General features: G+C 55.8%; 1 non-coding gene across 1 annotated transcript; it reads right to left on the bottom strand.

Annotated features, from left to right (window-relative positions):
• Positions 1-17,957: 17,957 nt before the first annotated feature.
• On the bottom strand, positions 17,958-18,066 carry LOC132212871 (U6 spliceosomal RNA). Its single transcript, XR_009447814.1, has one exon. It is a non-coding gene; the product is annotated as a U6 spliceosomal RNA (small nuclear RNA).
• Positions 18,067-18,135: the final 69 nt, after the last annotated feature.

Raw genomic sequence — 18,135 nt, 5'->3', positions numbered from 1 at the left:
CACCCCAGAGGCCGGGCGCACAGAGCGAGGGGCTCCCAGGCCCCGCGGCCAGACCCGCAGGGCACTTCCGTCCCGCCCGTGCGCCCAGGCCCGGGTCGCGCTGCAGTGGGGTGTCTGGAGGGCACCCTGGCGGAGGGGGTGCGCGTCGGTCAGGCGGCCGAAGCGCACAGGTCCCCGCTCCTCCGCCCCGCCGGCCCTGCGAGGCGCAGAAAGGAGCCATTGTCCGCGGGGAAACACGTTTTTGGGGGCCGAGTGAAAGCCCGTCTTTCTTTTGAACTTTAGAAGAGGCTTCTGCCCTCGCCCTCGGAGGGAGAGATTTGTCCCCCCCGCACCGGCCCGCTCGCCGCCTCCTCCCGAAACATCTGCCGGGGAAAATCCGCCCTGGAGGGCAGATCGCGCTCCTCTAAGCCCCGCGAACTCATTAAAAAGATATTAGCGGTGGGGGCGGCTCCCGCGCGGGCATCGATCGGCCGGAATGAGCCCGAGGGGGAAAAGGCGAAGAATGTGGATGCGCCGCGCCCCGACCCCCGACCCTGGTCCCCGCCGCTGCGCCCCAGCCTTGCGGCGGGAGTGGGGCCCTGCGCGTCCTTGCGTCCCGTCGTCCGGCTGCTTGGGGCTCCCCAGCCCCTTCCCGGTCCTCCCCTCTCCCGGGGCGCCCCCTCCTCTCCTCGCCCGCCGGCGGGGCCCAGTCTCCCCTCTCCCTTTCCTCCTCGGCGCGCTGGCCGCACCGTCGCGCTCTCCACTTGGCGTCTCTCCTTGTTCCTGCTTCTCACCCTCCTCCCCGGGAGCCCTCCTCGCCCGCAGGCCCGGCGCAGGCTGTCTCGCGTCCCCCCAGCTCCCTGCTCCCGTTTCCCTCGCCGCCCGGGCTCGGTCTCTCCGGCCCCGTTCCCGGCCTGGCTCAGGGAAGTTTCTTCCCGCCCGGGTCCCGTGTGCTCTCCCTGCCCCCGTCCTCGCAGGCCGGTCCTGGGCGTCAGGGCGCCCACAAAGGCTTGTACAAGGGCTCGACGGCTGCGCCGGTGCGGTGGGCGCGGGCCGCCACAACGGCTTCAATGGGCGCGGCCTGCAGCGCAGAGGGAGAGGCGGCGGCACCGTGAACAGGGACAGCGCCCCCCCCCGCCCCCCCATCAGCAGCCTCCGAGGCCGAGACAAAGGCGCGCCCTGGGGCGCCACGTCGGGTTCCTGGGCGCGGAGCCGGCTCTGTGTCCGGCAGGTGACGGGCACGCGAGTCTCTCTGGGAGCCGGGCCTCCCGGAATCTCCCCCACCCCGTCGCCCGCGCACGGGTCCCCAGGCTCCGGGATGCCAGCGCCAACGTCCCGGCAGATCAATGCGGCGGGACGGAGGGAGAGCCGCTCCGGGAGGCTCAGCAGCCAGGAGAGACGCGGCTTCCGGAGGCAGAGAGAGGCCGCGGTGGGAGGGTCCACATGAAAGTCATGGTCTGAGGTGCAGCCACAAGCACGCGGGGTGGGGGTGGGGGTGCAGCAATGAGAGACAGGGGTTCCTAGAGACCTGTGGAGGCTTTTGAAGTTACAGAGTTGGCCAGGAGGCAGGGAGCGAGAGGGAGGAATGGGGGCGCTTCAGGCACAGAGACTGGGATGTGGGGGGAGAGAGTGGGGGGGAGGAGTGGGGAGAAAGCATGCAGGAGGGTGAAGAGAGAAGGAGTTGGGGGGGGTAGGGGAGTGAAGGGTGGCGCCCCTCCCTGCCCCCTTTTCTTCGGGCCTCTGGCCTCAGCCTCCCTGTGAGTCTCCGAGCAGCCAGAAGAAAGCCGATCACCCAGCCCCTTCCTTCTCCAGAGGCCCTTCCCACCCCACAGTCACCTGGTCTCCTCCGCCATCCCCACTGCCCGGCCTTCCTGCCCCAGCCCTGCTCCTGCCCATCCATCCACCTGCCCGTGTCCCCAGAGCGGGGAGGAGGTTGCACAGGGAGTGACAGCCTAGTTCCGGACTCACCCCCTGCTCCATCCACACCATCACCGCTTCTCAGGGAGTCCTGGAGGCTCGGACTATTTCTCTGTTCAACAAACACGTACTGAGCACCTACTGTGTGTCAGGCCCTGTACAAGGCCCTGGGGGCACCAGACCCAGTCCTTGCCCTCTCAGGCCAGCTTCCAGAAGTGCAGGCGTGGTCCTGGTGGGGCTAGAGGGGGTGGCAGCCTCTCTGAGGGCTCTGTGAAGTGGAAACAATAGCCTTGCCTGTCGCCTGAAGCCTGATGTGCCCTGTGAGTACGCTCACTCTGAAGGGACACCCGTGGCTGTCATTCCTATCGCTGCCTCCTCTCCACTTGGCCCCACATGGAAAGGTCCCCTGATCCCTTCAGGAGACACCCCCGGGGCCCAGGGCAGTCCGATCCTGCCCTAGCCAGTTTTGCTCAGTGGATAGAGGGTTGACCTGCAGACCAAAGGGTCCCGGGTTCGATTCCAGTCAAGGGCACATACCTGGGTTGCAGGTTCCTCCCTGGCCTGGGTCCTGGTCGGGGCTCATGCAGGAGGCAACCAATTGATGTGTTTCTCTCACATCGATGTTTCTCTCTGTCTCTTCCTCTCTCTTCCACTCTCCCTAAAAATCAATGGAAAAATATTCTCGGGTAAGGATTTAAAAATAAAATGAATAATAATAATGATAAATTAAAAAAAATGAGTCCAATCCTGGCTCCAGTAGGTACTGCTGGAAGCCAAGGGACCCATTCCCCTTCTCTGAGCCTCAGTTTCTTTATCTGCAAAATGGGAATAATGATAGACCCTCCATTGGGAGGGATGTCATAAGGAAAAGAAACAATAAAGCATGAAAAACTCATAGGACAGTGAATGTACTTGGAATATGGAAAATATTAGCAGGTCATTACATTTAAGAAGTAACACATGACCTTGCTTGGAAATTCATGAAATATGAAAGTATGAAGGAAGGTAGGTACCAAATATTGCTTACAAAGGGATATTGAAAAGCAAAACCATATGCTAAGGAAGCTGACCAGTATGCTAAAGAGAGTGTGGTCCATGTCTTACAAAGAGTGGTTGGAAAGGAAAAAAAAATAATAACAATTATTATTATTATTATTATCAACATTTGCTAGGCACTCACTAAATACCAGTACTTTTAAGTACTTGACAAGGATTTTCTCAATCTATCCTCATCCAACACACTGAGGTGCCTGCTATAATTATTCCCATTTCTCAGAAGAGGAAACTGAGCCATAGAAAAGTGACCTCAATGGCTGCTGTAACAAGGGGTTTATTTTCTTTCTTCTTTTTTTTTTAAAAAATATATATTTTATTGATTTTTTACAGAGAGGAAGGGGGAGGGATAGAGAGCTAGAAACATCGATGAGAGAGAAACATCGATCAGCTGCCTCCTGCACACTCCCTACTGGGGATGTGCCCGCAACCAAGGTACATGCCCTTGACCGGAATCGAACCTGGGACCCTTGAGTCCGCAGGCCAACGCTCTATCCATTGAGCCAAACCGGTTAGGGCTATTTTCTTTCTTTTTAAAATATATTTTTATTGCTTTCATAAAGGAAGGGAGAGGGATAGAGAGATAGAAACATCAATGATGAGAGAGAATCATTGATCTGCTGCATCCTGCACGCCCCCTACTGGGGATCGAGCCTGCGACCTAGGCATGTGCCCTTGACCAAAATCAAACCTGGGACCCTTCAGTCTGCAGGCTGAAGCTCTATCCACTGAGCCAAACCGGCTACAGCAAGGCGTTTATTTTCTCACATGAAAGACTACAGAGATGGGTATGTGTCTGTGGGCCTTGGCTCAGCAGTTCAAAGATGAGAGGCCTGAGGTGCCCTCTGTTCTCATGATCACAAAATGGCTGCTACGGCCCTGCCATCACAACCGAGGAAGGAAGGAGAAAGGGCAAGCTTCATCGACATCCCCACATAACACACTGTGAGCAACGAGCAGAGCTGAGACTCAACCCGGCGACCTGACTCCGGGGCAAGGCCGTAACCACCGTCCAGTACAGCCTCCAGGCTGGGGCTGCTGTGGACAAAGGGCCTGTGACTGAGGGGGCCCCGTCCACCGCCTGCCAACTCCCAGCGGCTGTTCCGGCGGGTGGGAGGGCAGCTTTCACTTGCTGTGGACGAACTAGGCATGAGGTGTGCAGACATGAACTCTGCGGTGCCTTCCGGCCCAGCTCAGCAGCCTGGTGACTGGACTGGGAGCTTCTCAAGGGCAGAGACTTGTCCTGGTCGTCCTTTCTCCAAGGCCAGCTCTGGGGCCTGGCACACACTGGGTGCCCAGCCAGTGAGTGAACAGCGGGGTGGATGGAGGCAGGATGGCATGAACAGGCTGTGAAGAACAACAAGGCCTCGGACTTGCCTACTCCTCTGGGTGCCACAAAGAAGCCTCTGTGTCCCAGCTAAGTAGCATCTGAGACCTCCAGCCCCTATCAACCGGGCAGAGCCAACAGGCCAGGGCAGCCCAGACCTCCAGACCCTGGGGCCCAGGCAAGGTGTGGGACGAGGTGCTAAGGCCCAGCCACAAATGCTCCCACCGAAGTCACGTGAGCAAGTGGGGCATGTTCTCACACCCGAAAGCCAGAACCAGAGGGACCCACTGCAGGCAGCTGGCCCATTCAAGGCCCGTCTTCCCTCCCACCTGTCCCAGTCAGGGCCTCAGACTCCCTGGGCCTCCCTGCCTCCAGCCTGTGGGCCGTCCACACTGCAAGATGCCTCTCCGATAGCACCTTTATCATCACTGCAGTCCTGGTTCCAAAGCAGCCAACAGCACCAAGGATAAAGGGTTGATGGCTCCCACTCTCTGAGAGCCTCTCTTTGCTCCCATGCTGAGCACTGGGTCACACACATGTACATATGACTATTGATAATTCATAGCAAGTCTGCGAGATATGTTCCAACATCCACCCCATTTTGTAGCAAAGGACACTGAGGCCCAGGGAGAGTAAGGAAAGCCCTCTAAGCCAGTGCGCTTCCTCTCTCTCCCTTCCTTGGCTCTCTACAGCCAGAGAGGAGGCCCTCAGACACTGTATCTTCATATCCATGTGCCCTGTGCAAGCCCAATTCTGAACAGGTGTCAGGCAGTGTGTTAAACTGGGCTGAATAAAGACTTAATTTTAGACTCATTTACCCCTCCCACCTATACCTGTGCCTTCCCCTCCCCTCCTCTGTGCAGAGGCAGACTTTGGGCAATCAGGGAAGACAGACTCACTGGGAGACCACTTATGTGAGCTGTAGTTACAATAAAGGGGACATTTGCTGCTCCAAATGTCCAATAAGTCACAAGTTGCATTTATTCTGGAGCCTTCTGGACACTCCAGACTCTCAGATCATCGTGCATTTATTTTAATTATGCAAATATTGATTGCAAACCCACAATGTGCCAGACTGGACCTGGAGTGTGGGGGCACAGAGCAAAGGCAAGTCGTGCCCTGAAACTTCAACCCAGCCCTGGCAGCTTCTGGTCCCTGGGAACAGCAGTTCAAGGTGAATTAGTTCAGGCGGCAGCTACCAAGAGCTTGCAGCGTGCCAGCCTCGTCTGAGCACTGAGGAGACGCCAAGGAGGAGCCACCAGGTCTCTATCTTTGAGACGCTGCTGTTCGCCGAGCAAGCCGGCATGGCCACCATACCCAGGCCACACCGCAGGATGTGAGCCAGAATCACAGGGTTCTTCTCTGTGGAATTTCAAGGAGAAAAGCCTCACATCCTTGCTCTGCAGCTGGTCGGGAGGTCCTCTTGTTCCCCACAGCTCTTGTGTGTGGGTGCAAAGAGCCACCGGCCCACTGTGCTGTCCGTCTACCCCACCGCGCCACCTCAGCAGCCGGACCAGCGGGCGAACATGGGCCAGAGCTGAAAGAGCTGCAGGACTCAGACTCAGTCTGAGGAGGGCTCAGCAAAGCCCAAAGTCAAGAGGGGAAACCAAAAGCGAATTTGAAGTCTCTGGCACTTGTAACAAACTTCACACACAGCCTAATTGCTAGGCAGATTAACATGCATCATCACACTAAATGCCTATTTCCCGCAGATCCTGATGCCACACGTTCCCATTTCAACTAAAATGGCAAGGAATGCTAAGAGGTAAAAAAACAAACAAAAACCAAAACCCACAAACAAACAAAAAAACCTCTAAAGAGACAAAGCAGTAATCAGAACAAGACTCCGATGTGACTTCAGTGCTGGAGTTATCAGACGGAATTTAAAGTAACTATGGTTAATATGTTAAGGGCTCTAATTGGAAAAGCGGGCACCATGCAAGAACAGATGGGTAATGTACGCAGAGAGAGGGAAACTCGAAGAAAAGATGCAGGGAAACGCTAGAAACAAAAAACACCGTAACAGAAATGAAAAGTGCCTTTGACGGGCTGATCAATAGACCAGACACAGCTGAGAGGAGAACCAGTGAGCCTGAGGATATGTCAATGGAAATGTCCCAAACTGAAGTGAGAAGAGAAGCGATTGAAAGAAACAAGAGGTAGTCCATAACTGTGGGACAGTGTCCAGGTGTGACACACATGTGACTGGATTACCAGAAGGAGAAGAAAACGAGACAGAGCAGGAGAAATATTTGAAGTACTAATGGCCAAGAACTTTCAAAAAGTAATGAGCCCTGACCAGTTTGGCTCAGTGGAGCATCGGCCTGCAGACTGAAGGGTCCCAGGTTCAATTACGGTCAAGGGCACATGCCTGGGTTGCGGGCTTGATCTCTGGTCGGGGGAGTGCAGGAGAAAGCCGATCAATGATCTCTCTCATCATTGATGTTTCTCTCTCTCTTCCTTCCTCTCTGAAGTGAATAGAAATATTTTTTAAGAAACGTAATAATGACAGGCAGCAAACCACACATCCAGGAATCTCAGAGAACACCAAGCAGGATAAGGAATAATAAATTTTGCCCAACTGACATGGCTCAGTGGTTGAGTGCGACCTATGGACCAGGAGGTCATGGTTCAATTCCCAGTCAGGGCACATGCCCGGGTTGCGGGCTCGGTCCCCTGTGGGGGTGTGCAGAAGGCAGCCAATCAATGCTTCTCTCTCATCATTGATGTTTCTATCTCTCTCTCCCGTCCTCTCTGAAATCAATAAAAAAATATTTTTTTAAAAAGAATAATAAATGTTAAAAGCCCAGGAAAAGAAAAAAACAATAAAAAACACACAAAAAGTACCACATCCAGGCATAACATATTCAAACTGCAGAAAATAAAAGGAAACAGATACAGGTGGCATTTACCCTTCCTTTTTATTTTTTTGAGGGGTGTTGGGGGAAGAGGAGGAGGGGAGGTAAGAAGAAAGGAAGTGGGGAGATGGGGGAAGCACAGGCATGCTCCTGGGGAGGAGAGCATGTAAATTGCAATGGATTTAAAAGTTCAGGTCGACAGGGTCTACTTGCTAGAGAGTCAGCCAATCAATAGCAGCAGTGAGGCTGATGACAGATTCAAAAGGAGGGGTTTGGCAATGACAGTTTCCCATGAGCCTCCGCAGCCAGGTTATTCCTAAATCAGCTGCACAGTATGCGTACGATCCCCGTTCAGACAAAGCAGCAGTTATAAATGACCACAGTATTTGAACTGCTTACCTGGTTAGCACTTGAAAATAAAAAATAATTCCAAAGACTCAGAGAGAATCATTACATAGTTGAATTGCTAAGTAACCACCCCCTCCCTGAGCAAGCCCCTGTTCTGGAAGGCAAGCTCCCCTCCTGGAGAAGGGGCTGCGCCCCATCCCCCCGGCCCTGAGCACAGTGCCTTGACATGGCCGGTGCTCCAGCAACGTGAGTTGTGGGTTTAACTGCACAGTGGCATCTAACGAAGCACGGAATGCAGTGATGAATGGAGTACTGAACCTCTGGGTGCGATCTGGCTGGAGCAGATGCCTGCGTGCAGCCTGAATTCAAACACCGGTCCAGAGTGAGAGCATCCCTCATCGGGAATGTGAGCAGTGACAACACACGTGCACAGAAATGAGTGAAGCGAGTAACACAAGCTGATATGTTGCAGGTCTTCAATGGGTGAGAGTTTGGTACAGATTACAGACCAACGGCTCCCATGAATATACATGCAAAAATTCTAAACAAAAATATTAGTAAACTAATCCCAATGCTATATGAAAAGGACAGGTAATACTTTACGACCAAATGAGGTTTATTCTAGGAAGGCCAGGCTGATTTAACATGTGGGAAACCAAAACGGAACCACTATTATTAAAATAAAACAGGAGCTACATCGTGTGATGATCTCTGTAGATGCAGAAGAAGCACGCAAAAACTGCAACGCCCATTTATGATAAAACTGTGGCAAACTAGAAGCAGAAGGGAACTCCCTCATCTGACCCTAGGTATGTATGGACAACAAATGTAGACCAAACATAATTAATGGTGAATTATTGAAAGTGTTCCCTCTGATAAGGCCAGGATGCCCACTCTTACTACTCTCAGTCAACAGGGAACTGGTCGTCTAGGCCGGTGCGATAAAAAGAAACAGATGGCGTAATGATTAGGAAGGGAAAATGATATCATCCTTATTCATCAATGATATGGTTCTTAATATTGGAAATCCATAGGAATCTATAAGCTATTACAACCGAAAAGGAATTTAAGTAAGGCCATTAGAATCAGGTCACTATATAAAAATAAATTGTATTTCTACAACCGGTAACAAAAATAAAATAAAATTTAAAATATACCATTTTCAATAACATCAAAAACCCAAGAATAAATGGAAAGAAAGCTGTGCAACCTCTATACTGAAAACTACTAAAATTATAGAAAGAAATCAAAGAACTAAACAGAAGAAGGGATATACCATGTTCATGGATTAGAAGACTCGTGTTGGGTTGTTGTCAATTCTTACCAAATTGACCAATAGATTCCATGTAATCCTAATAAAAATCCCAGATTGAAAACATTTTTTGTGAGGAGTAGGGAACTGATAAACTGATTTTAAGATTTATATGGAAATGCAAAAGGCTGAGAAGAGCCAAGGTAATCTTGAAGAACAACAGAGCTGAAAGACTTACTGTAAAGGTATCATAATAAAGGTAGTGTTATATTGGCACAAAGATAGACGAGCAGATTGAAAAAATGGAAAGTTGCATATAGTCCCACCAGTGTGGCTCAGTGGTTGAGTGTTGGCCTATGAACTTGGGAGGTCACAGTTCGATTCCTGGTCAGGGCACATGCCCAGGTTGTGGGTTCAATCCCCAGGGGTGGGTGTGCAGGAATTGTCATCATTGATGTTTCTATCTCTCTCCCTCTCCCTTCCTCTTTGAAATCAATAAAAACATTTTTTTTTAAAGGGAGCATAAACGGGAGCATATAGAAACCTTGAGTGCACGGTATTTTTTAAAAAAATTAAAAGGTTTTAAAAACATTTACTGTTTTTTATTGGAATTTGATCAGACAGCTGTGGAACGCTAGACCCCAGCCTAACGCAATTTGGAAACCGCTGCTGTGGCCAGTTCTCAAGGAGGGGAACTGACAGGAAGAGATGGGCCCCGTTCAAGTCATGGAGGAGGTTAGCGTCGGAACAGGGAACAAAAGCCAGGCTTCTGGACTCCCCCGGGGACTGCTCTCTCCCCTTGACTCAAGGGAAGGCAGGGTTGGGGAAGAACCTTCCCACATGTGCCCTCAGGTGACCTAGGCCCGTGGTCGGCAAACCTCGGCTGGCGAGCCACACGCGGCTCTTTGGCCTCTTGAGCGTGGCTCTTCCACAAAATACCACGTGCGGGCGCGCACGTACAATGCGATTGAAACTTTGTGTCCCATGCGCAGAAGTCAGTATTTTGTGGAAGAGCCGGTATTTTGTGGAAGAGCCACACTGAAGGGGCCAAAGAGCCGAATGTGGCTCGCGATCCGCGGTTTGCCAACCACGGACCTAGGGCAGCGGTTCTCAACCTGTGGGTCGCGACCCCTTTGGCGGTCGAACGACCCTTTCACAGGGGTCGCCTAAATACATCCTGCATATCAGATATTTACATGACGATTCATCACAGTAGCAACATGACAGGTATGAAGTAGCAACGAAATAATGTTATGGTTGGGTCACACCATGAGGAACTGTATTTAAAGGGCCAGAAGGTTGAGAACCACTGCCCTAGGGGATGACATCAATCCGAAGAACACCATTACCCCAGTCCCGTCACCACCCAGTCTTGACCGTCACCCTTTCCTTATACACAGAGCTGCACTGAGAGCACCCCGCAAATGGAAGGCATGTGGCTCTCTGGGCGAGTGGAACTGGCGGAGTGGCTGCAGTGAGTGGCGGCGGGGACCCGACTCAGGGAAGTGGAGATGAGAGAATCAGATGTAAGAAGGAGAGGCCCGCAGGACCACAGACTCCTTTGCAATGTGCTGGAAGAAGGATTTCCTTAAATGTTATCATGTGGCTAGAACTGAGCAGCCTCACCCCACCCCATGGCTGGCCAAAGTCATTCCCCGCACATCTGTGTGCATACTGGCTTCTCCCATCGTTGCCTCACCTGCCACTCAGGGGCGGGGCTGTTCTTTACTAATGGCCTCGCTGCCTTGACCTCAGGGGACAAACGAGCTGGACCAGAAGAGCCCAGGAGAAGCGAGAGGGTCAGTGGTGAGGCCGACATTTTTTTGCAGATCACGCAGCCTGTCCTTGTGCTCACAGTGGAGCAGGACAAGCCCCCCCAAAGCAGCCAGAAGCCCTGAACTCAATGATCACCATCAGCTGCCATTTTCCAAGCGCTCACGATGAGCCAGGCATCAAGTACGTTATAGGCAGGTCACTGAATCCTGCCTCAGACCTCTGATCAGGGAGGTAGTTATTATGCCCATCCTGCAGATAAGCAAATGGACGCCCAGAGCGTCAGTAACTTGCCTCAGGTCACACAGCTGTTGAGGGGTGAAGACAGGACTCAGACCCAAGCCTGCGTGTCCGAACGTCTGTTCCTCCCACTCAGCTGCCCAGGTGGGCTGGCCCCGCTGGGTCCCTCCATAACCAAGCCAGGTGTCCCCGGCACAGGAAAAGTGGGCAGCCTGAGGCCTGAGCCCTGGCTACAGAGTCCTGGCATGACGCTGGCAAGAACCTCTTCAAAGCTAAAATGGGTCTCAAGAGTCGTGGGCCCTCAGAGGAAAGCAAAACATGGTCGACTCGTGCTGTCGGTGGTAGCTGTGTTCCACCAAGTCCCTGTGAACCTGAATCAGCAAATACTGGGCCATCATCGCTCTGCGGGAAACACCGGGCGAACTCCTTCCAGCTGTGGTCGCAACGTCTTCATCAACCAATCGACACAGAGCAATGACATTGCCTACCTGCGCTTGTACTTACGGACACCCTGTTGAATGCGTGTTGTCCATCCATTGACACTGAATTCACGGCAAGGGCGAGACGGATGCCGGCAGAACAGAGCTTAGCTCACACGTGCATCTCCCCTCAGGCTGTCACAGCCTTCTTGCGCTTAGGGACAGCGACAGCACTGTGCTGGGGCCATTTTCAACAGCGAAGTCAGCAACAGAAAGTGTAAAAAACGGCGAAAGCGAGGCTCTGGGCGACGAGGTCGCCTGCGGACAGCGTGAGCGCGGAAACCAGAAGGCAGGGAGGGCTGTCTCGCTCGCCTCTGGAGGAACTCGCGCACCAGGCAACTCAAATGTCCTGTGAATGTCCGCAGAGGTGCGGTGAGTATTGCTTTCGGGGTGTAGGCGGATTTGCATGTGCGGGAGGTGATGCCTGGCGGAGGCCCTGTGAAGTCTTCACCTGCAGGAGACAGCCTCTCTCATTCCGCCTGCAGCCCGTCTGCCCTCGAGGAGGCCTCCATCTCCTCCCCCTGCCCTCACAGCCCCGCCATCTCCTCCCCCTGCCCTCACAGCCCCGCCATCTCCTCCCCCTGCCCTCACAGCCCCTCCGTCTCCTCCCCCTGCCCTCACAGCCCCGCCGTCTCCTCCCCCTGCCCTCACAGCCCCTCCGTCTCCTCCCCCTGCCCTCACAGCCCCTCCGTCTCCTCCCCCTGCCCTCACAGCCCCTCCGTCTCCTCCCCCTGCCCTCACAGCCCCTCCGTCTCCTCCCCCTGCCCTCACAGCCCCTCCATCTCCTCCCCCTGCCCTCACAGCCCCTCCATCTCCTTCCCCTGTCCTCACAGCCCCTCCATCTCCTCCCCCTGCCCTCACAGCCCCTCCGTCTCCTCCCCCTGCCCTCACAGCCCCGCCATCTCCTCCCCCTGTCCTCACAGCCCCTCCATCTCCTCCCCCTGCCCTCACAGCCCCTCCATCTCCTCCCCCTGCCCTCACAGCCCCTCCGTCTCCTCCCCCTGCCCTCACAGCCCCGCCATCTCCTCCCCCTGTCCTCACAGCCCCTCCATCTCCTCCCCCTGCCCTCACAGCCCCTCCGTCTCCTCCCCCTGCCCTCACAGCCCCTCTGTCTCCTCCCCCTGCCCTCACAGCCCCTCCATCTCCTCCCCCTGCCCTCACAGCCCCTCCATCTCCTCCCCCTGCCCTCACAGCCCCTCCGTCTCCTCCCCCTGCCCTCACAGCCCCGCCATCTCCTCCCCCTGTCCTCACAGCCCCTCCATCTCCTCCCCCTGCCCTCACAGCCCCTCTGTCTCCTCCCCCTGCCCTCACAGCCCCTCCATCTCCTCCCCCTGCCCTCACAGCCCCTCTGTCTCCTCCCCCTGCCCTCACAGCCCCTCCATCTCCTCCCCCTGCCCTCACAGCCCCTCTGTCTCCTCCCCCTGCCCTCACAGCCCCTCCATCTCCTCCCCCTGCCCTCACAGCCCCTCCATCTCCTCCCCCTGTCCTCACAGCCCCTCCGTCTCCTCCCCCTGCCCTCACAGCCCCTCTGTCTCCTCCCCCTGCCCTCACAGCCCCGCCATCTCCTCCCCCTGTCCTCACAGCCCCTCCATCTCCTCCCCCTGTCCTCACAGCCCCTCCATCTCCTCCCCCTGCCCTCACAGCCCCTCCGTCTCCTCCCCCTGCCCTCACAGCCCCTCCATCTCCTCCCCCTGCCCTCACAGCCCCTCCATCTCCTCCCCCTGTCCTCACAGCCCCTCCATCTCCTCCCCCTGCCCTCACAGCCCCTCCGTCTCCTCCCCCTGCCCTCACAGCCCCTCCATCTCCTTCCCCTGTCCTCACAGCCCCTCCATCTCCTCCCCCTGCCCTCACAGCCCCTCCATCTCCTCCCCCTGCCCTCACAGCCCCTCCATCTCCTTCCCCTGTCCTCACAGCCCCTCCATCTCCTCCCCCTGCCCTCACAGCCCCTCCGTCTCCTCCCCCTGCCCTCACAGCCCCTCCGTCTCCTCCCCCTGCCCTCACAGCCCCGCCATCTCCTCCCCCTGTCCTCACAGCCCCTCCGTCTCCTCCCCCTGCCCTCACAGCCCCTCCGTCTCCTCCCCCTGCCCTCACAGCCCCTCTGTCTCCTCCCCCTGCCCTCACAGCCCCTCCATCTCCTCCCCCTGCCCTCACAGCCCCTCCATCTCCTCCCCCTGCCCTCACAGCCCCGCCATCTCCTCCCCCTGTCCTCACAGCCCCTCCATCTCCTCCCCCTGCCCTCACAGCCCCTCCATCTCCTCCCCCTGCCCTCACAGCCCCTCCGTCTCCTCCCCCTGCCCTCACAGCCCCTCCATCTCCTCCCCCTGCCCTCACAGCCCCTCCGTCTCCTCCCCCTGCCCTCACAGCCCCGCCATCTCCTCCCCCTGTCCTCACAGCCCCTCCGTCTCCTCCCCCTGCCCTCACAGCCCCTCTGTCTCCTCCCCCTGCCCTCACAGCCCCTCCGTCTCCTCCCCCTGCCCTCACAGCCCCTCCGTCTCCTCCCCCTGTCCTCACAGCCCCTCCGTCTCCTCCCCCTGTCCTCACAGCCCCTCCATCTCCTCCCCCTGCCCTCACAGCCCCTCCGTCTCCTCCCCCTGCCCTCACAGCCCCTCCGTCTCCTCCCCCTGCCCTCACAGCCCCTCCGTCTCCTCCCCCTGCCCTCACAGCCCCGCCATCTCCTCCCCCTGCCCTCACAGCCCCTCCATCTCCTCCCCCTGCCCTCACAGCCCCTCCGTCTCCTCCCCCTGCCCTCACAGCCCCTCCATCTCCTCCCCCTGTCCTCACAGCCCCTCCATCTCCTCCCCCTGCCCTCACAGCCCCTCCGTCTCCTCCCCCTGCCCTCACAGCCCCTCTGTCTCCTCCCCCTGCCCTCACAGCCCCTCCATCTCCTCCCCCTGCCCTCACAGCCCCTCCGTCTCCTCCCCCTGCCCTCACAGCCCCTCTGTCTCCTCCCCCTGCCCTCACAGCCCCTCCATCTCCTCCCCCTGCCCTCACAGCCCCTCCGTCTCCTCCCCCTGCCCTCACAGCCCCTCTGTCTCCTCCCCCTGCCCTCACAGCCCCGCCATCTCCTCCCCCTGCCCTCACAGCCCCTCCATCTCCTCCCCCTGTCCTCACAGCCCCGCCATCTCCTCCCCCTGTCCTCACAGCCCCGCCATCTCCTCCCCCTGCCCTCACAGCCCCTCCGTCTCCTCCCCCTGCCCTCACAGCCCCTCTGTCTCCTCCCCCTGCCCTCACAGCCCCGCCATCTCCTCCCCCTGTCCTCACAGCCCCTCCATCTCCTCCCCCTGCCCTCACAGCCCCTCCATCTCCTCCCCCTGCCCTCACAGCCCTCCGTCTCCTCCCCCTGCCCTCACAGCCTGTGGGCCCCTCTCCCAGGAGGAAAACTCCACCCAGAGAAGCGGTGCTGCCTCAGCACACCCCCCCAGGCTCGCAGCTGCCACCAGAGCCAATACCTCATCACGTGACTCGGGGCAGCCGGATTTCCGGTCCTGGGGGCCACGTGGTGGAAGCGAAGGGAGTTGAAAGCTTTGTTAACGTTAGTCACTGCCTTCGCTGCTAATGGTTCCCCACAGATGAAAACGTCAGAAGAAAATGGGTATCAGCAAAGAAAAGACTTAAAGTGAATGCGCCAGGCACTGGGGAGCCTGCAAGAGATGTGTGGTGCTCAGGCCCTTTAAGAAGACAGGTTTTGATAGAAGTGCCCCGTCCATTAAACCGAGACCTGGGGTGATACTCTCTTGACGCCCCAGCTCACCAGATGGTTGACGGGATACTGTTTACCGTGGGTACTGGCTGTTTGTTACTGTTGAGGACCCTTTGCCACATTGCTCACATTGCCATGGTTTGCTTACTTATTTGAAGTCCATTTGAAATGTGTAAGCTGATGCTTCAGCCCCTGTAGTGTGTGACGGGCGTGTTTAAGCAGCAGGCACTCAGAAATATGTGCGCATTACTAACGTGTAGTGACGTGGGGTTGACCTCAGGTGTTGGCATAACTCAGGTTTCTATTTAAAAGCTGGAGGGGAAAAAAAGAAAAGGAAAAACGGGAGGAACCTAAGAGAGTTGAACTGAAGTCCCAAGTTGGCAGCCCTCCTCAGGTTAGTCTAAGTCAGTGGTTCTCAACCTTCTGGCCCTTTAAATACAGTTCCTCCTGTGGTGACCCAACCGTGGAATTATTTTCGTTGCTACTGCATCACTGTCATGTTGCTACTGTGATGACTCGTCACGTAAATATCGGATCTGCAGGATGGTCTCAGGCGACCCCTGTGAAAGGGTCGTTCGACCGCCTAAGGGGTCGCGACCCACAGGTTGAGAACCGCTGGTCTAAGTCAAGAGCACGTAGCATGAACTTTTCAGAGCCGTTTCTCCGTCCTGTCAACCTCCTTCTGCTCTCGATGGAAACCCCAAAGTGCAGCACAGAACTCGGCACAAAACTGGCCCCCACCCACTTAGCTTCTGACTCTGAACCCTCATTTGTAAGAGGAGGAGAATAGTCCCGTCTGCCTCCCAAGGTGTGGAGAGCCCACCCCCCCCCGCCCCCCCCAATCAAAGGAGAGGCCTGGAAAGGGCCAGAACGCCCCTGGTAGATGCTTCCTCACAGAGGCCCGCAAGGACTCCCATTGTCTCAGTGGTTCCTTTTCACTTCCCTTTCCACCCCACACGAGACGCAGACCCGGGGCCAGCACTCTCTGCGGAATTGAGTGTCACGTTCTGGCCATTAATCTCTAAGAGTCTATCAGGGCCATTTGCATTAGCCCCTCTTACAAAACCCCAGCTGGGCCCTCGTGGGCCAGGAGTGGGGCTCAGGAAGCTGCACGCTGGAGCCAGCTGGAAGTGGAGTCCGTGGTGTCCCCATGCCCTCTTGGACCGGGCCCTGCAACGTGCCATCTGTGCCCCAGCCAACCCTACCATGGGGCTGTAGGACATCGTGGATGGTCACCATTTGAGAGGGACAAGTGCCTCCTATCTCGTGACAGGCCAGGGGGACTGATGGAGGCACATTGGCTGGAACACTCCCTACCCCTGGCCCAAACTCGAGTGGGTTTGAAACAGCACAGCCGGGCCCTGGACGAGTGAACCTGGGCAGCTGGCAGCGACCAAGTGTGCATGTGCGGTGGAGCGTGGGAGGTGGGGCAAGAACTCGGAAGACAGACTGGGCACCTGCCCCGCCCCCTGCCTCCCAAACACACAGACTGTCCTTTCCGTGATGACCATGCAGCTTTCCTAATGGAACACAATCGCTGAACTTGGTACATTTCAAGCACTTTAGCCTTCCAGGACACCAGACTGCTGATGAAAACCATCTTCCGTGGGCGCCATGTTAATGAGAGGCCAAATTTCATACGCTTGCAAACTTTCCCCCCCTGCCTCCTGCTGTATTACACCCCGCCTTCCCCCTCAATAAAAGGTTGCATCAGAGAGAGAGAGAGAGAGAGAGAGATATCTCCATAATTTATAGTATGGGCATTTCACTAGGGACAAGCGCTAATCTGTACTTACCGATACATTTAAGAAAATGCATCCTCCCGCAAGCCTGCACCATTTATGACTCTTGGCACAAACCGCAATGCTCAGTCTTCAATTAAGGGACACCTTAGGGTTCATTATCACACAATCGCTCCCTGAGAACCAGGCCAAATGCTGTTTTGGCACAGAGCTTGGAAGATGAATTAGAAGGAAGTCTACTCTGTAATGCCCTCTCCCTAATTCCCACCCCCATCATCAGCGCTTACGCCCTCCTCTGGCTCAACCCCCTCCTTCTTCTCAAGTGGCTTTTACTATTCAATTTCTCAACGTCAAACTCGATTCTCTAGAGGTGTAGTTCAAGACGCCCCATCTCCTTTTTGTTTTCCGGCTCTCACAGGCCTCAGAATGGCTGCAGATGGGCTGCTCTCCACACCCCTTTTGGGCCAAAAGGAGCCACAGATGCTTTCCCCCCTCCTCTTAGAGCTTGGGGTCGAGAAGAGAAAAAGAACCAGAATTGGAAACACAGAGTATGAGCCATAAGGAGGACCCACACGAGCGCATCTAAATGAAGGGATGACGCACGCATGCAGCCAGCGGCAGAGGCAGGCGTGTTCAAATATTAAAGCAGGGAGCTGGGTCCAAAGCCAGTTGCTTCCATCAACAGGGAAGGAAGGAGGGGAAAAAGAGCTGAAGGCCGATCTTTATTCCTCAGTATCCTAGCCCGGGGCCCACATTGTCATAGTGTGTCCTGAAACCGCAGGCCCCTCTAGAATTTAAACCATGGGTAAGGACACCCCCTTTTTGTTTCCTTATTGAAAAAACAGAGTGAGCACCTTCCCAGCTCTCCCAGCACGGGCCCGCAGCAGGCCGGGGCTGAGAACAAATGCCACTCAGGACACAGCCAGAGGCCGAGCGGTGCGGCAGGGAGTGGGTCACAGGCAGCTGCAGCCACAGCAGGTACCTGGCCACCACGGAAGGCAGCAGCCAATCTACCAGGCCAAGACCAGTTTGGTCCTAATTTATTTACTTTTTTTTTTTAAGAAATATATTTTATTGATTTTTTACAGAGAGGAAGGGAGAGGGATAGAGTTTGAAACATTGATGGGAGAGAAACATCGGTCAGTGGCCTCCTGCACAACCCCCCAGTGGGGATGTGCCCGCAACCCAGGTACATGCCCTTGACTGGAATCGAACCCAGGACCCTTTAGTCCGTAGGCCGACGCTCTATCCACTGAGCCAAACCGGTCAGGGCCCAATTTATTTACTTTGCAAATAGGAAACACTTCATGCGTCTGCATGACACCCTGGCGCAGGGGCCATGCTAATCTCCGTATTTCTCATTCCAATTTTAGTGCATGAGCTGCCCAAGTGAGCAGCCCGTTTCTCAGGGGTGCTGGGGGAGCGTGCTGAGGGGTGAGGGGCGCGGTGCTGACTCAGTTACTGGAA

The sequence above is a fragment of the Myotis daubentonii genome, chromosome 11, assembly GCF_963259705.1.
Source record: "Myotis daubentonii chromosome 11, mMyoDau2.1, whole genome shotgun sequence".
NCBI classification, from domain to species: Eukaryota; Metazoa; Chordata; class Mammalia; order Chiroptera; family Vespertilionidae; genus Myotis; species Myotis daubentonii.
Note: the sequence above shows the minus strand (reverse complement) of the source record. Positions and strands in the feature narration are given on the sequence as shown.